At 40.0% G+C, this 25,616-nt stretch overlaps 1 protein-coding gene and 1 pseudogene across 6 annotated transcripts in view; both read left to right on the top strand.

The window, feature by feature from the left end:
- Nucleotides 1–25,616, top strand: part of EPC1 (enhancer of polycomb homolog 1) — a 119,078-nt gene that overhangs the window by 36,529 nt on the left and 56,933 nt on the right. The gene's annotated exons all lie outside the window — the stretch shown is intronic.
- Nucleotides 18,811–20,270, top strand: LOC129480795 (small ribosomal subunit protein uS5-like; annotated as a pseudogene).

Raw genomic sequence — 25,616 nt, 5'->3', positions numbered from 1 at the left:
AAGCCCTTACCCCCCCCCCCCCCCCGCCAAAAAGATAGTTTGGAGGCAAAAAATGTTACTGAACTTACCTATTTTTTAATTATTATAGTAGTACTGAAAAAGTAACTTCAGATTGTGATAAATTGAAGGATTTGACTGGGTCAGAGATGTTAGAGATTAAATGCGAATTCGCAGAATGTAATGCATCGAAATTTGCTAAGTCTGAAAGTAACAGATTGGTAGGATGCTGTGGCTCACGCCTGTAATCCCAGCACTTTGGGAGGCCGAGGCGGGTGGATCACCTCAGGTTGGGAGTTCGAGACCAGCCTGGCCCACATGGTGAAACCCTGTCTCTACTAAAAATACAAAAATTAGCCAGCCGCGGTGGCGGCTGCCTGTAATCCCAGCTATTCAGGAGGCTGAGGCAGGAGAATCGGTTGAACCCGGGAGGCGGAAGTTGCAGAGAGCTGAGATCGCCCCACTGCACAAAAGCCTGTGCAACAAGAGCAAAACTCCGTTTCAGAAAAAATAATTTAATTAAAAATAAAAAAGTAAAGGATGATGAAAACAGTGCATTTCATGAAGTACAGATGTGACTTAAATCACAGCGAAATAATAGACTTAATTGAGTCCCTTTGGGGTTTAAAAAAGCTAGAAGTTTAAACAAGTGCTTGGTTGGTGTGGGGCATGTGTCCTATTATGAATATTTTACAATGTTAACTTTAAGATTATAATTTAATTATAATCTTAAATCTTGTGCTACGGCTTCGCATTCTATTGAAAGGTTAAACTTACCAAATGGATTAATACCATCAAATCTTTTTATTAAAATTGACTTTTGATTAAAATTGGAGCTTTATGTTGTTACAATTCTCCTTTATGGAAACCACTTTTAAAAAGTCGATTTTAAAATGATATTTAGCAAAATGGAGCTACTGTTCCATAGTAGTTTAACATTTCATTGGGTTGTCTAGAGTGCATTGTTCCATTTATGAGGGGGGTGGCAACTTAACCTTTCCTCTCCTGTTACCTAGACTGGTTTGGGTAGGATATTTGTTGTAATTAAGATGTTAATGATGTTTTCATATTGATACTACCCTACAGTCACCTTTGAAACTGTTACAAGAAGAATCTAACCACCATAATCCAGCACCTTAGTTGTATAGGATTCTAACAGGACAGGATAGTCTTTATACTCCCACCTTTTCTGTATTACCGGCACAATATACGTTGTTACTAAGCCCAAGTTAAGAACTATTTATAAGAAGTGGATGGGAGTTGTTTTTAATTATGGGGAAATGGGAAATATGTACATATCCTTGATCCGAGAAAAAAATGGTTACTCCATTTCCAAAACTTAGTAATAAAAACCTAGTTTAAATTTAAATCACTTTGAAAGAAACCAAGAGTCTCTTTCTTTAACCTTTAATATTTTAAACCAATATTCTTAGTCCCTTGATCTGGAGCTGTAAAGATCAATCTAGATTTTTCCATTCTATCCACTGTCTTGGAAGTGAAGAAAAATACATGAAATCTCAATTATAGTAGAAGCAAAGTTTAACAAACTAATTACAGATAGTTTGAATTAGAAAAGAATTGAGAGTATGGGGATTTTTGCATTAGATTATAATTACTTCAGATAAAATCAAAGAGAATTAATAATAAAATGTTTCAGCTGTCTATACTGTCCAAAGATATTTTTGCATAAAGTTGCTAAGCTAGGGTTCTGAGGGTTATGTGAAAATAATTCTGGAAGTGATGAATTCCCACCATATGCCTGTAAAATGTTAGAATATATTTTTCTAGGGAGAAGGTTCACATTTATCATCAATTTCTCAAAGTATTGGTAATGGGCTGGGGCAGAAAGCCCAGGGTGAAGATGAGCTGTTCCATAAATTTCAAACTGAGTCATTTTGGTTTTATTTCAGTTTGGCAGTTACTAAATAGACTTAGTCAAAGGAGGATAATTGAAAAAGGACAGGCAGTCCAGGAAGAGACTAAGGATTCTTGAATACAGAAGGGACCTTTTGAACACTTACATGCCTACACACCTGAAATGTTAGTATTAACTTTTGTTTCAGTATACCATTTGAATGTGTTTATGTATCTAATGGTATTTTGTGAGTGCTTTTCATGATCAGCAATGGCATTTGTACTGAATTACATTTTTTCTGTTAATAGGACTTAATTAAAAGTACTGTCTACAGTGTAGCTTAAATTTTGTAAACGAGAGAAAAAGTTCTGCATAAAGGTTCATGAATGTGTGGGCAGAATTAAATATACCAACCAATCCTGTAAAAAATGGCTGGGTTTTAGCTTTATATTTTGCATTCTACTGTGTCATGGTATGTACTGGTAGTAATGGTAGAAACATAGAATCTACACAAACACACACACACAGAGACGTGTCCATGTTATAAAGCACTTAGTAATGGGAAGAGTTCTTTTTATGTATATAAAGATGTGATTTCTGATTACATTTATTACTCAATTTTCTTGAAAAGTTAAGGAGCTTAATTGTTAACAGCAGTTAGTTAAAAGCAGAAGATAGCATTTTAAGGGAGCAATAATACCATGGAATTAATCGTATCATTTGTGATTGTACTTCTTAGAAGAAGAGAATGCACAAGGAAATGGGAATTTTATATTGTAATTCAGGAATAAAATGAATTGAGTGTGTCTAAGGGCAAAAGTGATATGAAAGTACGACATACTTTCAGAGACAGGACTAGAGTATGTATTTTACTTTTAGAGTAGACTTTTGGAACATTAAAGTGTGACTTGGATTGATAAAACTTTTTGATAAGAATAAACCAAATTCTGAGAAATCAGTGAAAAGACAAGGGATTCAAATGTCTTAAACAACTTGCTAGAATTGCTTTTTTTTTTTTTTTTTTTTTTTTTTTTTGAGTCAAAGTCTTGCTCTGTCACCCAGGCTGGAGAGCAGTGACACGATCATAGCTCACTGCAGCTGCAGCCTCAACCTCTCTAGCTCAAGCAGTCCTCTCACCTCAGCCTTACAAGTAGCTGAGACTACAGGTACACACCACCACACCTAATTTTTTGTATTTTTTTTTTTAAAGATCACCATGTTGCCCGGGCTGTTCTCAAACTCCTGGGCTCAAGTGATCCACCCACCTTGGTCTCCCAAAGTGCTGAGATTATAGGCGAGAGCCAGTGCACCTGGCCCTAGAATTGCTTTTAATTTATTGATGCTAACTGTTGCCTTCAACACATTTATAAACTGTAGCAAATCTTTCTTGATTAGGTTTATTAAATCATGTAATAATAGGTAGTGATTTTGAGTTCTTACAATATTTTAAATATAGTGGACACTCAACTTTGCACCTTTAAATACATGAAGTGAATTCCATCTACCAACCCTGCTGTAATAGGTATATGAAAAACAAAAGCAAACTTACTGTACTTATTACATCTACTATAACACGTTATCTGAGGTGTAGCTTTGATCAATGCAGATACAATCAGTTCTTTAAAAGATAAAGCCCTCCCTCAAGTATTTGTTGTAATGGAAGTTATCTTTAAAGTTTTGGTTCAGTTTTTGGGTATGTGTTGTGATAATCACTTGCTGAATTGCAAAGCAGGTTATTTAAGCAAATCGTTTCGGTTGAATTTCCCTTAGCATAGCAAGTACTGACTGAAGAAATTGGATGTGACCTTAGAGTGAATCTAGGGGCAGACATGACCTGAGGTTTAAAATGTCCTGTGAATGATTTAATATAGGTTCTAATCTTTTTATATATTGGGATGAACTATTTTGATAATGTAGCAATTGTATATCCTCTGAATATCCAAATAGCAATTGTGTATTCTAAGGAAACTTTTCCTACCTTGATTTTGTATCCATTGACAAGTCACTTAAAGTCACTGAAAGAACTTTAGTCTCTGCATTTAAGTCTTCTGAGCTACCTTACAAAATAGCTCTGAGGAGTGAGTAAGGCAGTGTATGTAAAACCATGTACAGATGAATTTCATTATTACCAAACACTAATAGAATTTCTAGAATGGCCTTGCTTTTTGTTCTCAGAAGATACTTAACATTATATTTTGTATTTGGGATTGTCTGACATAAAAGTGTTAGACGTATTTTGTCTCCTTAGAGAGTTGTATGATGTGATTGTGAAAAACTATGTATTTTAACTTAGGTTATTATTATTATTATTACTATTGAGACAGAGTTCACTCTGTCACCCATCCTGGAGTGCAGTGGCCTGATCTCGGCTCATTGCCACCTCCACCTCCCAGATTCAAGCGATTCTTGTGCCTCAGCCTCCTGAGTAGCTGGGACTACAGGTGTGTGCCACCATGCCCAGCTAATTTAGGTAATTATTAATAGGAAAAAGCATCAAACTAGGAGTTACTAGACTTAAGGCCTTACTCTAGCCTCTAGCTCTGCTTCCACATGCCCCAGGTTTTCTTGACTGTAAGATGCAGTAGGCCTATGGTAGTTTCCTGTTGTAATGAGAATATTCTGTTGCCATTATATTTAAATCTGTTTCCAAAAGAATTTTATGTGTTTAGAGAATAGTCATTAAATTTCGAGTTAATCTCATTTGCACATTATGTAAACATAATTTGCATGGAAGTAAAGGTGCATGGATAGTTGGTTCCAGTTTAAGAAGGGTCAAGTTCTAAAAGCCAGTCTCTAAAGGATTTAAAGATATAATTGGATGCAGTAGTCAGAAAATAACTTTTATTGTCATGAGAATTTGAGATTAGAGCCAGAATTTATTATTATTATTATTATTATTATTTTATTTATTTATTTTTTTTGAGACAAGGTCTCCCTCTGTTGCCCAGGCTGGAGTGTAGTGGCATGATCTCGGCTCATTGCAGCCTCAGCCTCCTGGGCTCAAGGCTCCTCCCACATTAGCCTCCTGAGTAGCCGAAACTCCAGGAGGATGCCACCATATGTTCTTATGTGGCAGTGGAACAAGATACTACAGAATTTTAGTTAGAAGGAGAAGGATAATTTTCTTTGGGTAGATGGTTAGGAAACATGTGGCCTGAAACTTGAGTGGTGGGAATGAGCTGTGGGTAGATCTGCATGAGGAACATTCCAGAGAGACCTACAGGTGCAGAGAGCCTGAGCTGAAACAGGAGACCATTGTACTCAGAGCAGAGTGAGCAGGGGATTGGAGATTAGGAGATGAGGACACATACGTACTCGGGATCCAGATCAGGAAGGGATTGTTAGGCTACCATGAGAAGTTTTGACTGTGTTGAAATGAAGTAAGCTGTTAGCGAGTTTGAGGGAGTGACATGATCTGATTTAATGGTTTTTCAAGATTATTCTGGCTACCATGTGGAGAATGAGTCATACTGGGCAAGAGTGATGATGATGGCTTTAAGTAGGGTTGGTACTAGTGGAAATGAAGAGAAATGGATGGATTTGAGATATATTGTGAGGAGCCAGAACCAACAGAACTTGCTGGTGGATTTGAATGTATTAGATGGAGAGAGAGAATCCGAGGATGAACCTCCAACTTGAGCAGCTGGATAGATGAGTGGGCCTCTTACAGAGAAGGGACAATTAGGGGTGGGGGATATAGAAGGGATGGACTTGTTCAGTTTAAAATGTGCCTCTTTTGTCCTGATTGGATATGTGAGAATATATACATATGAGCAGTTTGTGCTAGAAATGTATAATTTTGAAGTCATGAGTTGGTACTATAAATCTGAGAGTCTTCAGCTTATGAATCGCATAGAATGCTGTGCTCTGGCACTCAGAGGAGGAGCTACTGAAAAGATTTTCTTCATTTTTAGAATAAAAGCATCTCAAGAAGGAAGGACATTGGTTAACTATGTCCACTGAGAAGATGAAAGTATGGGAAAGTAATTTAATTATATGTGTGCCATTGGCATGTTTTGATGGAGTGGTGAGAAGGAAAGCCCAGCTGGAGTAGAAGAAATAGTAGAAGATGAAAAAGGGGACATAGCAAGTATAGTCAACTCTTTGGAATAGCTCTGCTGTGAAAGAGAAAAAAACAGGGCTGGAGAAGCTGGAGGAGGCCCCCAGATCAGCAAATGATTTCTTTTAAAAATTAGTTACAAAGTTCCATCAGGCACAAATGAAGGAAACAAATGAAGCTGAGCCCTAGATTGACCCACTTCACTGCCTTGAGAATTTTCAGATTGCAGCACAGGGAGGGGAAATCCCAAACAGACCTGGCCAGCTCCTTCAGTTGAAGAAACAGAATTCAGAGTGTGGGGAGGCCTAAGTGACTTCGGAGCAGAGTACCAGGGCTGCACAGAAAAAGAGCTCCAGATATTCACAGGGTGTCCCTTTGAGTGTCTAGCTGAAAACTGATCTGATCCTGTCCATGAGGAACTTCCAAGTCTAGGGAAAAGCAACAGGAAAGAAAGAACAGTTTGGGAAGCTCATAGGGCCGAGACTGCGCTACATTCCCACTAACCAGAATGGAAAGGCCTCAGTACACAGAGTATCAAGAACCCTCAGAAGGGTTATTGTCTCAGTAGTGAGGCCAAGGCCAGATTAGTTCTAAAGACTGTTCTGGACTTGCCCTAACAAAGATTGAGCACTAGCCTCAAAAGAATCAAACTAAATTTTAAGTAACTTGATTGTGTCCCAGAACAAAGGCCAAAAATGTTTAAAGGAATATTAAAATATCCTGCAACATAAAGCTCAGTGTTTAGCATCCAATAAAAAATTATCAGGCATTCATAGAAGCTGGAAAATATGGCCCATAATTAGGGAAAAAATTAACAGAGACATAGAAATAACCCAGGTAATCAAATTATAAGTATGAAATAATCCCATCCTCTCTCCTACTCAAGGACTTCATTCCTAATAACTATTTTATGTCTCTCCTGGATCCATTTAATGGAGATATTGGTTACTAATTACAACAGGAACTTTTTTTTTCCTTTGTGAAAGGAAGGCAGATAAACGAGAAAAGATGCATGTCAGTCGTTAAGAGTTGGTTATGACAGGATGAGGTAGTTTATCCTATGGTTGTATTTTTTCTATGAGGTATGAGTGAGGTCATCACCTCAAGAGTGAGGGAGAACCTTCAGAGATGAGGTAGGTATAGGAAAGCTAACTTAGTAGAAAAATCTAAAAGGATTGATAGACTTGCTGAGAGCTCAATATTTGTGATCATTTAAAGTGAGACCAGTCAGCTCACTTGGGCAGTAGCATTCACTTGAGTTCCAGCACAAAGTAGGTAGATAGGGTTTGTCAAGGGTCAATGTTTGGCCAGCAAGTAGAAAGGAGGAAGACAGGGGTGAAGGCATTAAAAATTAGGTAGTAGGCCGGGCACGGTGGCTCACACCTGTAATCCCAGCACTTTGGGAGGCCAAGGCCGGTGGATCACAAGCTCAGGAGTTCGAGACCAGCCTGGCCAACATGGTGAAACCCAGTCTCTACTAAAAATAACAAAAATTAACTGGACATGGTGGCGGACCCCTGTAATCCCAGCTACTCCAGAGGCTGATGCAGTGTATCAAATATATATCTCAAATCCATCCATTTCTCTTCATTTCCACTAGTACCAACCCTACTTAAAGCCATCATCATCACTCTTGCCCAGTATGACTCATTCTCCACATGGTAGCCAGAATAATCTTGAACCTGGGAGGTGGGGGTTGCAGTGAGCTGAGATAGTGCCATTGTGCTCCAGCCTGGACAATAAGAGCAAAACTCCGTTTCAAAAAAAAAAAAAAAAAAAAAAAAGTAGTAGATTATCATGATGGACTGTGGAATCTAAGCTGGTTAAGCAGGGAAAGAAGACATCCGGGAGCTGATGAATAGTAGAAAAGTGGTAGGACTCAATTGGGATGGAAGGCTCTGTGGAATTGATTTGTTACAGTGGGAGTGCTTGAGTGAGTGAAGAGTCAGGAGGGTGGTGGCTAAAGAGGGACATGTTTGAGTTTAAACTTCAGAGGTGGCACAATTATTAGTGAAGGCAAAATCTAGAGTATAACCATAGGAGTGGTGGCTGAGATGGAGTAGAGGAAAAGAAAGATCAGCGTGGGCGAGGAGGTCATGCTATTTCATCATTATCCATGTAAATTCTGTCATTAAAAATGATGCCAGAAGTGTGGTAGTTGAAAAAACAGTGCTGTGACTGTGACTTAAAGAGTGTATATGGCAGCTTTAGGGAGAGAGTGATGCTGTGAACTTCTGAGTGGTTGTGTTTTTTTGAAGGGACAACAAAGAAGAAATGGGGTAGAACTGGCAATGGGAAGCAAGGAGAGTGGATGTGTATGCCATCCACAAGTCTGGCATATGCGAAAATAAACAGCTTCTGGTTGGAAGGGCGATGGGGAGTATTGTTTCTGGAATGCACTGCCAGGCTTCAGTTAGGGCAAGATGAGGGAACACTGAAAGAAGTTGAGAATGAGTATAAAGAAGAGTTTGCTGATACATCTTTAGTCTAGACAACAGAGTGGAAGACTTTGAGACAGTCGGGAAGGGTGGAAGATTGGGACAGATTAGGAGATACTGAGATTAGAATGGTGATGAGAGCCAGGGTGGTACTGTTATGTCTTGGACTCTGTTGGTGATGGTTACAAAGAATGACGGGATTTATCCAGCCAACCTCAAGTGAGCAAACAATACAAGATAACCCTCCTGCTAGATATTCTAAACTGTAGAGGACCATTCTTGCAGCTAGAAGTGATATGATAGCCTCAAGGAAGGGCAGCTCTACTAAGTAGAAAGTGATGACCCCTTGAACTCCAAGGAGTACCCTGTCATTCCTGCTGCACAGTTGTATAAATATCTTCACAATGAAGGATTTTTGTACAGCACGGTTGTTTCAGGGCTCAGAAAATGGACCTTTAAGGGTTGTATTGAATATCTCAGACTTCTCCTTCCTTTGCAGTGGTTCTCAACAAGGGCTATATCATTCTTCCACCCTGGAGACATTCTGGAAATTTGTGGGGGTGCTTTGGATTGTCAGTTACTGGGAGATGCTGTTGATATTAATTAAAAATAAGAGGGGGCCTAGTAATGACATAAACCCCACCTTACAAAACAGTCTCACAAAATGACTCGACTATCCCAGAGAACATTCCAGCAGATAAAATTACAATTTATAAATTATCTGAGTCTAGGCCCTAATTTCATTTTACATGTATACAGTTTTAATATACAGTAAATTTTCCAGAAAAGCAGCTAGTGTATAAAGTAAGAGGATGTTGTACTTTTTTTGTTCAGAACTTTTGCAGGAGTTCTTACTGTTTGAAAGTCACTTCATTGACATCACCATTTGTGGTATTTGAGTCAATAGTATATACCTGTATAAAGTGTGATTTTTTTTTTTTTTTTAAGCTGTTATGTTCAAAAGTCTTATCCTATCACAGCTCAAAGTCTAGAATCTCATCTAAGTTAGATTCAGGTACAGTTGGGACTTCTTGGATGTTCCTTAAGTACAGCTTCTCAAGTACAATTCCTGCTGACCTGTAAAGCCAAAGCGATATGTTACCTGGTCCTCATCCTTCCTCCAGACACTTGCCCAATGTACAGTATTGGGTAAGGCTTAAGATAACCTCTATAAAACATTCCTATCAAAGCAGGGGGTGGGGGGTGCCAAGAGATAGCAGGCACAAGGGAATCCCTGGTCTGTAACAATTCTGAAATCCAATCAGGCAATCCTTGGGTGGGTCTCAATTCCTAGGTGTAATTCACCCCTGCTGTCAGCTTTGCCCTTTGGGCATGTGGTTCTTTCTCCACAGTCACCTTTCTCCATGAAAGGTAGTACATGTTTGTTTGCAACTGACTAGTTTTCTTATCTTGCTTCCTACAATTTGGGGCCTCTGAAGGCTTCATTTTCCATCTGTTGTCTCTTTCAGTTCAAGCTGGCAGTGTTTCACCATATGTAACTATTTTTTAAAACTTTGTGCATCTTTTGTGAATCCTTTTGGGGTCAATCTATTAGTTGAAAATCATATACACAAATTTATTTGAGATATGCCCGTTTCTACCTTGAGCTCCTACTGAGAGACAACACCCTTCTCGCAAAGCCTTATTGTCTGACTGAGATACACTGTGAAGTGCAAAATTCTAGCAGGGCTTTTGTCTGACAAAGTAGTATTCTGAGGTACTGTCTTTGGTATTTCTGAGCTCTTAACAGAAGATTTTATAGTTACTCCCATGGCTTAGTTTTTAGATCATGTTTTTCTGGCAGTGCCCTGTATTTGATCTTGGCTCAGAATCCATTTCTGAATGTTAGCATTGTTTGCAATCTGAAGAGACTGCAAATTTTCAAAACCATCAAGTCGTTGCTCTTCTTGAAGAGGTCTTGATTTAATTTATATCTTCTCATTTTTTGCTGTATATAGCAGAAAAAGCAAGGCAGCACTTTCTAGTTGAAACTCTCCTTAGCTAAATCACTCAGTTCATTACATAAAATTTCCAGGTTTTTGTGGGGGTTTTTTTTGTTGTTGTTTGTTTGTTTTTGAGACGAAGTCTCACTCTGTCGCCCAGGCTGTGGTGCGATATCGGCTCACTGCAACCTCCGCCTCCCAGGTTCAAGCAATTCTCCTGCCTCAGCCTCCTGAGTAGCTGGGACTGCAGGCGCACGCCACCATGCCCGGCTAAATTTTTATTTTTAGTAGAGACGGGGTTTCGCCATGGTGGCCAGAATGGTCTCGATCTCCTGACCTCGTAATCCACCCGCCTCGGCCTCCCAAAAGTGCTGGGGTTACAGGCGTGAGCCACTGTGCCCAGCCAAAATTTCTGGTTTTTATATGACCAAAGGTCACAGTATTACTAAGCCTCGTGCCCCTTCCTAACAAGGATACCACCTCTTCTAGTTTCCAATAACATCTACCTCACTTTTCTGTTCTCCTTGTAGCCTTATGAAATACCATGAGACTTTTTAAAAACAGCTTCTTAACTAAACTATCCTTAAGAGCCATGATCTGTTTCCAAAGCCAATCCAACATTTCAGTGTTTTGTTATAGCAGTGAGGACTCCCAGTATCAACATGTGTTACTTATCTATTACTATGTAACTAACTACCCAAAAATGTAGCAGTTTAATACAACAAACATTCGTAATCTCACAGTTTATGAGGATCAGGAATCCAGGGGCAACATCTGTTGGGTGGTTCTGACCGCTGTCTGCATAAAAGCTGTTCAGGATTGCAGTCACCTGCAGCCCTGCTTCCAGGCTTGCTCACATTGTTGGCTGGAGGCTTCTGTCCCAGTTCTGTCTACTACCTTTGTGTCTTCACAGAACAAATGACTCTAGCGAGTGTGTACCAAGTAAGAGAGCATGCAAGTCTTTTATCACCCAATCTTAGAAGTGACATACTATCACTTCTGCCATGTGCTGTTGGTCACACAGACCAACCCTTGTTCACTGTGGGAGGTGACTACCCAAGGGTATGAACACCAATCATCCTGCAGGCTGGCTACCACAAGCCCTCCTCTGCTCAGTGAACTGAACTATACTGTGCTTCATGCTCTCTCAGTGGGCCATGCTGTCTCTCACTTCTGCCTTTACTTATACTGCCCTTTGCCCCAAATGCTTTTCCTTTCCTCTGTCTGTTCAACAAACCTGTTTGCTGTCAACTTTTATGAAGGCTTTCCAAGCCCTATGACAGCACTTTTGGAAAACAGATTCATTTATGATTGTTTCCTTTGCAACAAACCTTTTGAAAGCAAAAACTATTTTATCTTAAAGGCTTAATATTGCACTAGCACAAGTGTTTCTTGAATTAGTATTTAAATAGTTCTGGAAAAATCTAGGTAGGCAATGATAACTTTGTATTCTAAAATGGCAATCAGATACTTGTTTTGTGTTTTTCTGCCTTTGAGCTTTTGGAATGAGACTAATAAAGTAAGATTTAAGCTGTGCTTTATGGGAAGGACATGAGACATTTTAATAAACCAAAATTTTAAGCCAGAGAAAATGTTATGGCCTCCCCCAAAATGTTTTGTGAAATGCTGTGCTTAGGCCACTTGTACATCATGTTGACTTACGAGATGACTTACTCATCAAACACTTATAAACTTACATTTACAAAATATAATGCTAAATACTGTGGAATTTACAAACGTCTTATCTGGAAAGGACTTATAATTCACATGGTAAATAAAACAGTCTGAGGTAGTCTTTTTCAACTCCCTGTTATAAGTATCAGAAATACTTATTTTTACTTTGGATAGTTTATATGTTATCTGTCTCTAAGTCTAATAAAACTGTGTAAACCAACTTGTAATATTAAGTTCTGGAGAAGTCATCTATTTTTTTTTTTTTTCATTTGAAGTGAATGTAAGTACAATAGATGATGTAAAATCAAAACCAGTTATTTTACTCTAAACTTTTTTTTTATTATTATACTTTAGGGTTTTAGGGTACATGTGCACAATGTGCAGGTTTGTTACATATGTATCCATGTGCCATGTTGATTTCCTGTACCCATTAATTCGTCATTTAGCATTAGGTGTATCTCCTAATGCTGTCCCTCCCCCCTCCCTCCACCCCACAACAGTCCCCGGAGCGTGATGTTCCCCTTCCTGTGTCCATGAGTTCTCATTGTTCAATTCCCACCTATGAGTGAGAACATGCGGTGTTTGGTTTTTTGTCCTTGCGATAGTTTACTGAGAATGATGTTTTCCAGTTTCATCCATGTCCCTACAAAGGACACGAACTCATCATTTTTTATGGCTGCATAGTATTCCATGGTGTATATGTGCCACATTTTCTTAATCCAGTCTATCGTTGTTGGACATTTGGGTTGGTTCCAACTCTTTGCTATTGTGAATAGTGCCGCAATAAACATACGTGTGCATGTGTCTTTATAGCAGCATGATTTATAGTCCTTTGGGTATATACCCAGTAATGGGATGGCTGGGTCAAATGGTATTTCTAGTTCTAGATCCCTGAGGAATCGCCACACTGACTTCCACAATGGTCGAACTAGTTTACAGTCCCACCAACAGTGTAAAAGTGTTCCTATTTCTCCACATCCTCTCCAGCACCTGTTGTTTCCTGATTTTTTAATGATGGCCATTCTAACTGGTGTGAGATGGTATCTCACTGTGGTTTTGATTTGCATTTCTCTGATGGCCAGTGATGAGGAGCATTTCTTCATGTGTTTTTTGGCTGCATAAATGTCTTCTTTTGAGAAGTGTCTGTTCATGTCCTCTGCCCACTTTTTGATGGGGTTGTTTGTTTTTTTCTTGTAAATTTGTTTGAGTTCATTGTAGATTCTGGATATTAGCCCTTTGTCAGATGAGTAGGTTGCAAAAATTTTCTCCCATTGTGTAGGTTGCCTGTTCACTCTGATGATAGTTTCTTTTGCTGTGCAGAAGCTCTTTAGTTTAATGAGATCCCATTTGTCGATTTTGGCTTTTGTTGCCATTGCTTTTGGTGTTTTAGACATGAAGTCCTTGCCCACGCCTATGTCCTGAATGGTATTGCCTAGGTTTTCTTGTAGGATTTTAATGGTTTTAGGTCTAACATTTAAGTCTTTAATCCATCTTGAATTAATTTTTGTATAAGGTGTAAGGAAGGGATCCAGTTGCAGCTTTCTACATATGGCTAGCCAGTTTTCCCAGCACCATTTATTAAATAGGGAATCCTTTCCCCATTTCTTGTTTTTGTCAGGTTTGTCAAAGATCAGATAGTTGTAGCTATGCGGCATCATTTCTGAGGGCTCTGTTCTGTTCCATTGATCTATGTCTCTGTTGTGGTACCAGTACCATGCTGTTTTGGTTACTGTAGCCTTGTAGTATAGTTTAAAGTCAGGTAGCGTGATGCCTCCAGCTTTGTTCTTTTGGCTTAGGATTGACTTGGCGATGCGGGCTCTTTTTTGGTTCCATATGAACTTTAAAGTAGTTTTTTCCAATTCTGTGAAGAAAGTCATTGGTAGCTTGATGGGGATGGCATTGAATCTATAAATTACCTTGGGCAGTATGGCCATTTTCACGATATTGATTCTTCCAACCCATGAGCATGGAATGTTCTTCCATTTGTTTGTATCCTCTTTTATTTCATTGAGCAGTGGTTTGTAGTTCTCCTTGAAGAGGTCCTTCACATCCCTTGTAAGTTGGATTCCTAGGTATTTTATTCTCTTTGAAGCAATTGTGAATGGGAGTTCACTCATGATTTGGCTCTCTGTTTGTCTGTTATTGGTGTACAAGAATGCTTGTGATTTTTGTACATTAATTTTGTATCCTGGGACTTTGCTGAAGTTGCTAATCAGCTTAAGGAGATTTTGGGCTGAGACAATGGGGTTTTCTAGATATACAATCATGTCATCTGCAAACAGGGACAATTTGACTTCCTCTTTTCCTAATTGAATACCCTTTATTTCCTTCTCCTGCCTGATTGCTCTGGCCAGAACTTCCAGCACTATGTTGAATAGTAGCGGTGAGAGAGGGCATCCCTGTCTTGTGCCAGTTTTCAGAGGGAATGCTTCCAGTTTTTGCCCATTCAGTATGATATTGGCTGTGGGTTTGTTGTAGATAGCTCTTATTATTTTGAGATACGTCCCATCGATACCTAATTTATTGAGAGTTTTTAGCATGAAGGGTTGTTGAATTTTGTCAAAGGCCTTTTCTGCATCTATTGAGATAATCATGTGGTTTTTGTCTTTGGTTCTGTTTATATGCTGGATTACATTTATTGATTTGCGTATGTTGAACCAGCCTTGCATCCCAGGGATGAAGCCCACTTGATCATGGTGGATAAGCTTTTTGATGTGCTGCTGGATTCGGTTTGCCAGTATTTTATTGAGGATTTTTGCATCAATGTTCATCAAGGATATTGGTCTGAAATTCTCTTTTTTGGTTATGTCTCTGCCAGGTTTTGGTATCAGGACGATGCTGGCTTCGTAAAATGTGTTAGGGAGGATTCCCTCTTTTTCTATCGATTGGAATAGTTTCAGAAGGAATGGTACCAGTTCCTCCTTGTACCTCTGGTAGAATTCAGCTGTGAATCCATCAGGTCCTGGACTCTTTTTGGTTGGTAAGCTATTGATTATTGCCACAATTTCAGAACCTGTTATTGGTCTATTCAGAGATTCAACTTCTTCCTGGTTTAGTCTTGGGAGGGTGTATTTGTTGAGGAATTTATCCATTTCTTCCAGATTTTCTAGTTTATTTGCATAGAGGTGTTTGTAGTATTCTCTGATGGTAGATTGTATTTCTGTGGGATCGGTGGTGATATCCCCTTTTTCGTTTTTTATTGCATCTATTTGATTCTTCTCTCTTTTCTTCTTTATTAGTCTTGCTAGCGGTCCATCAATTTTGTTGATCTTTTCAAAAAACCAGCTCCTGGATTCATTAATTTTTTGAAGGGTTTTTTGTGTCTCTATTTCCTTCAGTTCTGCTCTGATTTTAGTTATTTCTAGCCTTCTGCTAGCTTTTGAATGTGTTTGCTCTTGCTTTTCTAGTTCTTTTAATTGTGATGTTAGGGTGTCAATTTTGGATCTTTCCTGCTTTCTCTTGTGGGCATTTAGTGCTATAAATTTTCCTCTACACACTGCTTTGAACGTGTCCCAGAGATTCTGGTATGTTGTGTCTTTGTTCTCGTTGGTTTCAAAGAACATCTTTATTTCTGCCTTCATTTCATTATGTACCCAATAGTCATTCAGGAGCAGGTTGTTCAGTTTCCATGTAGTTGAGCGGTTTTGACTGAGTTTCTTAATCCTGAGTTCTAGTTTGATTGCACTGTGGTCTGAGAGACAGTTTGTTATAATCTCTGTTCTTTTACATTTGCTGAGAAGAGCTTTACTTCCAACTATGTGGTCAATTTTGGAATAGGTGTGGTGTGGTGCTGAAAAAAATGTATATTCTGTTGATTTGGGGTGGAGAGTTCTGTAGATGTCTATTAGGTCCACTTTATGTAGAGCTGAGTTCAATTCCTGGATATCCTTGTTAACTTTCTGTCTCGTTGATCTGTCTAATGCTGACAGTGGGGTGTTAAAATCTCCCATTATTATTGTGTGGGAGTTTAAGTCCCTTTGTAGGTCACTGAGGACTTGCTTTATGAATCTGGGTGCTCCTGTGTTGGGTGCATATATATTTAGGATAGTTAGCTCTTCTTGTTGAATTGATCCCTTTACCATTATGTAATGGCCTTCTTTGTCTCTTTTGATCTTTGTTGGTTTAAAGTCTATTTTATCAGAGACTAGGATTGCAACCCCTGCCTTTTTTTGTTTTCCAGTTGCTTGATAGATCTTCCTCCATCCCTTTATTTTGAGTCTATGTGTGTCTCTGCACGTGAGATGGGTTTCCTGAATACAGCACACTGATGGGTCCTGACTCCTTATCCAGTTTGCCAGTCTGTGTCTTTTGATTGGAGCATTTAGCCCATTTACATTTAACGTGAATATTGTTATGTGTGAATCTGATCCTGTCATTATGATGGATGTTGGTTATTTTGCTCGTTAGTTGCTATAGTTTCTTCCTAGCCTCGATGGTCTTTACAATTTGGCATGTTTTTGCAGGGGCTGGTACCGGTTGTTCCTTTCCATGTTTAGTGCTTCCTTCAGGAGCTCTTTTAGGGCAGGCCTGGTGGTGACAAAATCACTCAGCGTTTGCTTGTCTGTAAAGTATTTTATTTCTCCTTCACTTATGAAGCTTAGTTTAGCGGGATAGGAAATTCTGGGTTGAAAATTCTTTTCTTTAAGAGTGTTGAATATCGGCCCCCACTCTCTTCTGGCTTGTAGAGTTTCTGCTGAGAGATCAGCTGTTAGTCTGATGGGCTTCCCTTTGTGGGTAACCCGACCTTTCTCTCTGGCTGCCCTTAACATTTTTTCCTTCATTTCCACTTTGGTGAATCTGACAATTATGTGTCTTGGAGTTGCCCTTCTCGAGGAGTATCTTTGTGGCGTTCTCTGTATTTCCTGAATCTGAATGCTGGCCTGCCTTGCTAGATTGGGGAAGTTCTCCTGGATAATATCTTGCAGAGTGTTTTCCAACTTGGTTCCATTCTCCCCATCATTTTCAGGTACACCAATCAGACGTAGGTTTGGTCTTTTCACATAGTCCCAAATTTCTTGGAGGCTTTGTTCATTTCTTTTTATTCTTTTTTCTCTAAACTTCCCTTCTCTCTTCATTTCATTCATTTCATCTTCTATCAGCGATACCCTTTCTTCCAGTTGATCGCATCTGCTACTGAGGCTTCTGCATTCTTCGCGTAGTTCTCGAAACTTGGCTTTCAGCTCCATCATCTCCTTTAAGCTCTTCTCTCCATTGGTTATTCTAGTTATCCATTCTTCTAATTTTTTTTCAAAGTTTTTAACTTCTTTGCTATTGTTTTGAATTTCCTCTCATAGCTCAGAGTAGTTTGATCGTCTGAAGCCTTCTTCTCTCAACTCATCAAAGTCATCCTCCATCCAGCTTTGTTCCGTTGCTGGTGAGGAACTGCGTTCCTTTGGAGGAGGAGAGGTGCTCTGTTTTTTAGAGTTTCCAGTTTTTTTGGTCTGTTTTTTCCCCATCTTTGTGGTTTTGTCTACTTTTTGTCTTCGATGATGGTGATGTACAGATGGGTTTTTGGTGTGGATGTCCTTTCTGTTTGTTAATTTTCCTTCTACCAGACAAGACCCTCAGCTGCAGGTCTGTTGGCGTTTACTAGAGGTCCACTCCAGACCCTGTTTGGCTGGGTGTCAGCAGCGGTGGCTGCAGAACAGCTGATTTTCGTGAGACCACAAATTCAGCTGTCTGATAGTTCCTCTGAAAGTTTTGTCTCAGAGGAGTACCCGGTTGAATGAGGTGTCAGTCTGTCCCTACTGGGGGGGTGCCTCCCAGTTAGGCTGCTCAGGGGTGAGGGACCCACTTTAGGAGGCAGTCTGTCCATTCTCAGATCTCCAGCTGCGTGCTGGGAGAACCACTACTCTCTTCAAAGCTGTCAGTCAGACAGGGACATTTAAGGCTGTGGAGGTTCTCGCTGAGTTTTTGGTTGTCTGTGCCCTGCCCCCAGAGGTGGAGCCTACAGAGGCAGGCGGGCCTCCTTGAGCTGTGGTGGGCTCCACCCAGTTCGAGCTTCCTGGCTGTTTTGTTTACCTAAGCAAGCCTGGGCAATGGCGGGCGCCCCTCCCCCAGCCTCGTTGCCGCCTTGCAGCGTGATCTCAGACTGCTGTGCTAGCAATCAGCGAGACTCTGTGGGCATAGGACCCTCCGAGCCAGGTGCGGGACACAATCTCCTAGTGTGCCGTTTTCCAGGCCCGTTGGAAAAGCGCAGTATTAGGACGGGACTGACCCGATATTCCAGGTGCCGTCTGTTTTCCCTTTCTTTGACTAGGAAAGGGAACTCCCTGACCCCTTGCGCTTCCCGAGTGAGGCAATGCCTCGCCCTGCTTTGGCTCGCGCACAGTGCGCTTCACCGACTGTCCTGAACCCACTGTTAGGCACTCCCTAGTGAGATGAAACCGGTACCTCAAGCAGAAATGCAGAAATCACCCGTCTTCTGTGTCGCTGGGGCTGGGAGCTGGAGACCGGAGCTGTTCCTATTCGGCCATCTTGGCTCCACCCCTTGATTATCTACTCTAAACTTTTATATATTAAAATTTCTTCTCTCTAATCAGAAAGTTTTGAAAAATGAAGATTTTAGTTGCAGTTACCATATTACCTGCCTTAAAGTTTTCTTTTTTTTTTTTTTTCTTTTGAGACGGAGTTTTGCTGTTTTTGCACAGGCTGGAGTTCAATGGTGCTATCTTGGCTCACTGCAACCTCCGCCTCCCAGGTTCAAGCAATTCTGCCTCAGCCTCCCAAGTAGCTGGAATTACAGGCACCCACCACCATGCCCAGTTAATTAAAGTTTCCTTTTCATTTACCATAATGGAATCTTGACACTACATATGAGACTTCTGTATGGATTTTTTTCCCTTTGTGAATGTTTCTTTGTAATGCAATTTAAAAGAAAATAGTCACTTCTTTTCCAAGAAAACACCAAATGGCGGATGACGCTGGTGCAGCGGGGGAGCCCGGAGGCCCTGGTGGCCCTGGGTTGGGGAACTGTGGTGGCTTCCGCGGAGGTTTCGGCAGTGGCATCCGGGGCCGGGATCGCGGCCGTGGACGGGGCCGGGGCCGAGGCCGCGGAGCTCGCAGAGGCAAGGCCGAGGATAAGGAGTGGATGCCCGTCACCAGGTTGGGCTGCTTGGTCAAGGACATGAAGACGAAGTCCCTGGAGGAGATCTATCTCTTCTCCCTGCCCATTAAGGAATCAGAGATCATTGGCTTTTTCCTGGGGGGCCTCTCTCAAGGATGAGGTTTTGAAGATTATGCCAGTGCAGAAGCAGACCTGTGCCAGCCAGCGCACCAGGTTCAAGGCGTTTGTTGCTATCGGGGACTACAATGGTGGCCACGTCGGTCTGGGTGTTAAGTGCTCCAAGGAGGTGGCCACCGCCATCCGTGGGGCCATCATCCTGGCCAAGCTCTCCATTGTCCCCGTGCGCAGAGGCTACTGGGGGAACAAGATCGGCCAGCTCCGCACCGTCCCTTGCAAGGTGACAGGCCGCTGCGGCTCTGTGCTGGCGCGCCTTATCCCTGCACCCAGGTGCACTGGCATCGTCTCCGCACCTGTGCCTAAGAAGCTGTTCATGATGGCTGGTATCGATGACTGCTACACCTCAGCCCGGGGCTGCACTGCCACCCTGGGCAACTTCGCCAAGGCCACCTTTGACGCCATTTCTAAGACCTACAGCCACCTGATCCCCGACCTCTGGAAGGAGACTGTATTTACCAAGTCTCCCTATCAGGAATTCACTGACCACCTCATCAAGACCCACACCAGAGTCTCCGTGCAGCAGACCCAGGCTCCAGCTGTGCCTACAACATAGGGTTTTTATACAAGAAAAATAAAGTGAATTAAGTGTGAAAAAAGAAAAAAGAAAATAGCAGTCTTTTTTTCTGTATACCCTGAAATATACAGAAAAAATAATATACCTTGATTCGTTTGTCTTGGAATTTTCTCTGCACTATTTTAAAGCGTCCATTAAGTTTTATTTCATCTTACGTTTGAACTTCTACACTGTGATTTTGTACAATACACATGAGATCAGCCATTCTAACTTTTGTAGTGATGAAACATTTTGTTCCGCTTTTTTGGAGATGCTTTTTTTTCTGGCCTTTATATTTTTATGACTGGGGGTTTTTTTTTCCATAAAATTTCTCAGTTGAACCTTAATTCTTGTTCATATCTAAAACTATTTCTCAAGGATGCATAGTACTTTGTATCACTAGCAAGAAACCAATTAATACCTATAATAATGCTCCTTTATTTGGGGGCCTAACTACCTTAAATCCTTTCTGGAATCTTAAATTTGAATAAAATCTGCAATTTCTAAGATTTGGATCCAGGATTTTTCACTAAGCAGACTACCTTATCAATTGGGAAATAATGGAATATAATCCAGTGTGTTTGACTGCTAAATAACGTGGCATGAAACAAGATGACCACCCATCCCTAATACATGTGTGTCTTCTAAAAGGATTGCTGGGGCTGTTGGAAAGGCATACTTGTGATGTAAATGCTGTTTTTTGTTAGCTAGCTGTAACAAATGGGTGTGGGCTGCCCTTCCACTCAGCTTAATGTATTCAGATTGACTGTGAATCCAGTGGAGAAATTGGAGAACTAGGATGAAGGTGTAGACAGGCTATCAAAAGTTTAAAATAAGTTCCAAATATTTCAGATGTTATTGTCTCTATTGCTACTTCCCTAATTCAAGGTATTGCCATCTCTTGCCTAAATTTAAGTAGCTTCCTCACTGGTCTTCCCAAGACTATAATTGCTGTCTCCCCAGTATTCTTAATACAACCAGTAGCCCTTTGAAAAAGAAAATCTCATTGTGTCACTCTTGTTAAAAACCTATGAAGAGTTCCCATTGTTTTCAAAGTAGCATTATATACTAGACTTTATGTAACCTGGCTCCTATGTCCTTTTAGTACCTCCAAAGCCTTCAAATTCGCTTCGGCCACAGAATCATTTCTCATTTATTCTCATGCACTGAAACACCGTTCCCCTGTGGGTTGGTTTAGTAATCTCCCGCAGATCCTTCAGATCTCAGCCCAGGATCACTTCCTAGGTATCCACTCATTATGACAGGACTGTCACAGGCTCTCATAATACCATCTTTCATGGCAATTACTGCTGTAAATTTCCATTTTATTTATGTAGTTATTTGGTTATAGTCTCACCACATGACTAAGCTCCAAGTACCTCTAGCATTGGAGCTTAATGCCTCTAATTTTTTTAATAAATGACTGGATTGGCTTACTGTTAATTTATTCGTATGTTTCTAGTTTAGTCTATCCCAGAGCTATGTTTAGAGATTAGGAGGGACATAACTCCTATTGTAATTTAGAGTTATATGAGGATAATGATGGTTCCAGCAGAGTCTACCTCATTGGGAGCAAAAACGCTTGACGACCTGCTTCCTATAGAAAGTTGGAGACTTAAGTATACTTTTAAATCAGGTTTTTAATTCAGGCTCTGGGTTGTTTGTTGTTTGTTGGTACCACAATTGTGCAAGCTTGTAATGTGTCTAAAAACACGTTTCCATTCAGCTCATATGCCAGTGTTCTTTACCAGATGTATGTTTTATAAACGCTGCTACCAGTAACCTGTTGGGCTCTGTGTGTGTGTATTTATGTGTCTTTTTCTTTTCCTCAGAGCATTTTATTCAACTGAGAGCATTAATTGGGTGTCACAATTTTAATTGGATCTCTGCTCTGAGACTCTTCTCTTTAACCCATTGAGATGTTTTAACAGTGAATATGATGCCCATACTCTTGATTTGATTTGATACTCTAACTTTGTTGCTCAAAGCCTTTGGTGGTTTTTAAACTTACAGCTTGGGGTCGATAAATCTTTTCTTCCAACTGTGAAAGCCTCCGCATTTTGGGGCCCTCTTCCTTTTATTCCTGCTTACAAACTCTGGTCAATTTTAAAAATTGTTTTTCTTGCAATACCAAACAGTCAAGACAACCAACATACCATTTTAATGTTAGGGTTTTTAAAATTGGCGCGTAGTGATCATACATACAATTATGTTCTGCATAGTGACGTTTCAGTCAACAGACCATATATATGACTCTGGTGTCCCCCAAAGTTGTAATAACATATTCTTACTGTACCTTTTCCATGTTTAGATATGCTTAGATCCACAAATACTATGTAGTAAGTTATACCATCTAAGTTTGTTAAGTAAATCTGTAGTGTTTGCATGATACAGTCACCTAATGCATTTCTCAGAACACATTCCCATTATTAAGCAACGCATGGCTATATTTATGGAGTAATGTTCTATACGTGTGTACACTGTGTAATGACCAGATCATGGCAATTAACATAGCCATGACCTTAAGCATTTATCATTTCTTTGTTGTGAGAACATTCACAATCCTTCTGGCTATTTTGAAACATATAATGTGCTGTCGTTAGCAATAGTCACTCTACTGTCCGATAGAGTACCAGAACTGACTCCTATCTGACTGTAAATTGTCCCCCTTGACCAACTTCTCCCTGTTCCCCATCCCTCCTAACATCCCCAGTCTCTGGAAAACACTGTTCTTCCCTCAACTTCTATGAGTTGTTGTTTTGTTTTGTTGAGATTTCACATATGAATGAGATCATGTGGTATTTATCTTTCTGTGTCTGGTTTATCTCACTTTAACATAGTATCTCCTAGGCTCATCTGTGTTGTAGCAAATGACAGAATTTCATCCTTTTTTTAGCTGAATATTATTCCATTGTGAGTGTGTGTGTGTGTCACCACATTTTCTTCATTCATCTATTGATGGTAATTTACATTGATTTTTTTTTTTTTTTTTTTTTTTGAGGATCCTCTCCATGATGTTTTCTGTAATGGCTGTACTGATTTACATTCCCACTGACAGTGTGTGAGAGTTCTTTTTCTCTACATCCTCACCAACATTTGTTACTTTTTGTCTTTCTAATAGCCGTTCTCACTTGAGTGAGGTGAAATTTCATTGTAGTGTTGATTTGCATTTTCCTGATGGTTAGTCATGATGAGCATTTTTTCCTATACCTGTTGGGAAATGTCCAGTTTTTTTAACCTCTTCCCCTAGAGCTATAGGTTTATTAAATACATTATCTACCTGCTTTTCAAATTATTATAACTGACTTTTACCAAATATTTTGTACTGCTTGTTAAGGATTGCCATCCTTCTAGCCTCTGAGAAGTTTCCTTGCTGCCTGGCCTTCAAGCCAGTGGCATATATTTTAGTTTTTTTGTTATAATAGTATCCTATCTCCAGGTACCAATTTATATTTGTTAGGATGGGCTAGGATATGCTGTGATAACCAAGAACCTCAAAATCTTAGTGGCATAAAATACACAAAGTTTTTTTTCTTATTCTTGTCACATTTTAGATCATTGTCCTGGATCAGCAGGGGAACCAGGGTGGTACAGCAGTAAACATCTCAAGCCTGGCGACAGGTGGAAGAGTGCATTGAAAGATTTCACATCTTTCACTGACAGTTAAATGCCATGGTTCAGAAGTCATATAGGTCACTTTGACTTACAATTGGCCAGAATTAGGCACCTAACCCCTCCCAGCCACAGGACAGCCAGAAAGTACAATCATACCAGAAATTTTGATGAACAGCTCTAAAGACTAACCCTTTCAGTATTCGTTTTTGTGTATTGGAAGAGGAAGGATAAAGAAGTAGGGATATTGTAGGTTCTGTCCTACAACTCCTTGCAGTGTGTTAACTGTACTTTTGTTTTTTGGAGATCTTTGAGAAGACAGATAAGAGGTGTAAATTCATCAGACCATGTTTCATCTGTCCTGAGTTTAAGGTCTTTATCTTTCTTCCTACTATTAAAAAGTAAGTTTTGCATTCTAACCATGATTTGGTCAGACTTTAACATAAAGACCTCACTTACTGGAAGGCATACTGTCGTTGATATTGTCAGACTGAAATAAATTCCTAATTAAGTACAAGTGTTGTAACACCAGGCCTCTGCTACCATTTATCACTGGAAAGAGTTAATTTGCCTTTATAGAGTTAAAAAAAAAAAAAACAACAACAACAAAAACCGGCAGTCTCTGCCACAGTTTGCTGCTTTGAAATGAGATTGTGATTACTCTTTTTTTGCCTACATTTGGAAGAATCAGCCTTTCGTTCTGACCAAATTTAATGCATGATACAAACTTTTAGTATGGTTTACTTAATATTTTTGTAGGGAACATCTTAAATATTATCTGGAAACTTTATCTACTTGATGTCTTTTATCTCCTTCCACTCTGAAATAAGGGAATTTATGTGATGTTTATATTAGCCTCAGAACCTTTACAAGAAAAGATAAAATTTTCCTCCTTTTATGTCACGTTTTGCAACCATTTGCCCCTTCCTGTGCAAATTAAAGTTGTTAGGAATTTTCTCTTGTTTCCATAGGATTTATTTCACATAGCATTTATTTCACATAGCATTAAGCTTTAAAAATGATCCAGTGAGTTATCTCATATCCATTGTGGGGTGAGGTATGTGGTGTAAATAATCTTTGAAATGAATTATTGCTATTAATTAGAAAAGCTGTGAAAACAAGGCTTCCCAGTGACGGTAATACACACTTTTAATTTTGTTTTGTGTTTTGCAGTGTGTAGAGATCTCATTCTCTTGTACAAGTTGAAGTTTCTGACTATACTCAATATAGTATAGTGCTTGAATTTATCATAAAACGTCCTTAAGTTCTACAGTGAGAATTAATTATGTTCATAGGTTGACACTTGTTTTGTTAACAGTGACAGTCTGCCGCTAAAAATTAATTCAAGGTTTTATTTATTTATTTATTTATTTATTTTATTTTTATTTATTTATTTGTTTTTTGAGACGGAGTCTCACTCTGTCGCTCTGGCTGGAGAGCAGTGGCGCGATCTCTGCTCACTGCAACCTCCGCCACCTGGGTTCTACAGGTTCGCCATTCTCCTGCCTCAGCCTCCCAAGTGGCTGGGACTACAGGCACCTGCCACCACGCCCAGCTAATTTTTTGTATTTTTAGTGGAGACGGAGTTTCACCGTGTTAGCCAGGATGGTCTCAATCTCCTGACCTTGTGATCCGCCCACCTCGGCCTCCCAAAGTGCTGGGATTACAGGCTTGAGCCACCGTGCCTGGCTAAAATGTGTTTTTGTTTGTTTGTTTGTTTTTTAAGATTAGTAGGAGAAATAATATATTTTAAGAAACACAAGGTAAATTTGGAACTAAAGTTTTAAAAATTTATTTACTTATTTATTAAGTAAATAATTAAGAGTAAGATTTATTAGAGTAATTTTTTTTTTTTGGCTTTTTTGAGACAAAGTGTCTCACTCTGTAGCCCAGGCTGGAGTGCAGTGGCACAACCTCGGCTCACTGCAGCCTGGCCTCTGGAGTTCAAGCGATTCTCCTGCCTCAGCCTCCTGAGTAGCTGGGATTATAGGCACCCGCCACCACGCCCAGCTAATTTTTTTAGAGACAGGGTTTCACTATGTTGGCCAGGCTGGTCTGGAACTCCTGACCTCAGGCGATCGACGCGCCTTAGCGTCCCAAAGTGCTGGGATTACAGGCGTGAACCACCATGCCCAGCCTAGAGTAACTATTAAGCTTATTTATTAAAGAATAACTACGCCAAGTGCAGTGGCTCACGCCTGTAATCCCAACAATTTGGGAGGCCAAGGCGGGTGGATCACG

This window comes from Symphalangus syndactylus, chromosome 4 (assembly GCF_028878055.3).
Source record: "Symphalangus syndactylus isolate Jambi chromosome 4, NHGRI_mSymSyn1-v2.1_pri, whole genome shotgun sequence".
In the NCBI taxonomy this organism is placed as follows: Eukaryota; Metazoa; Chordata; class Mammalia; order Primates; family Hylobatidae; genus Symphalangus; species Symphalangus syndactylus.
This window is presented reverse-complemented; position numbering and strand designations above follow the sequence as displayed.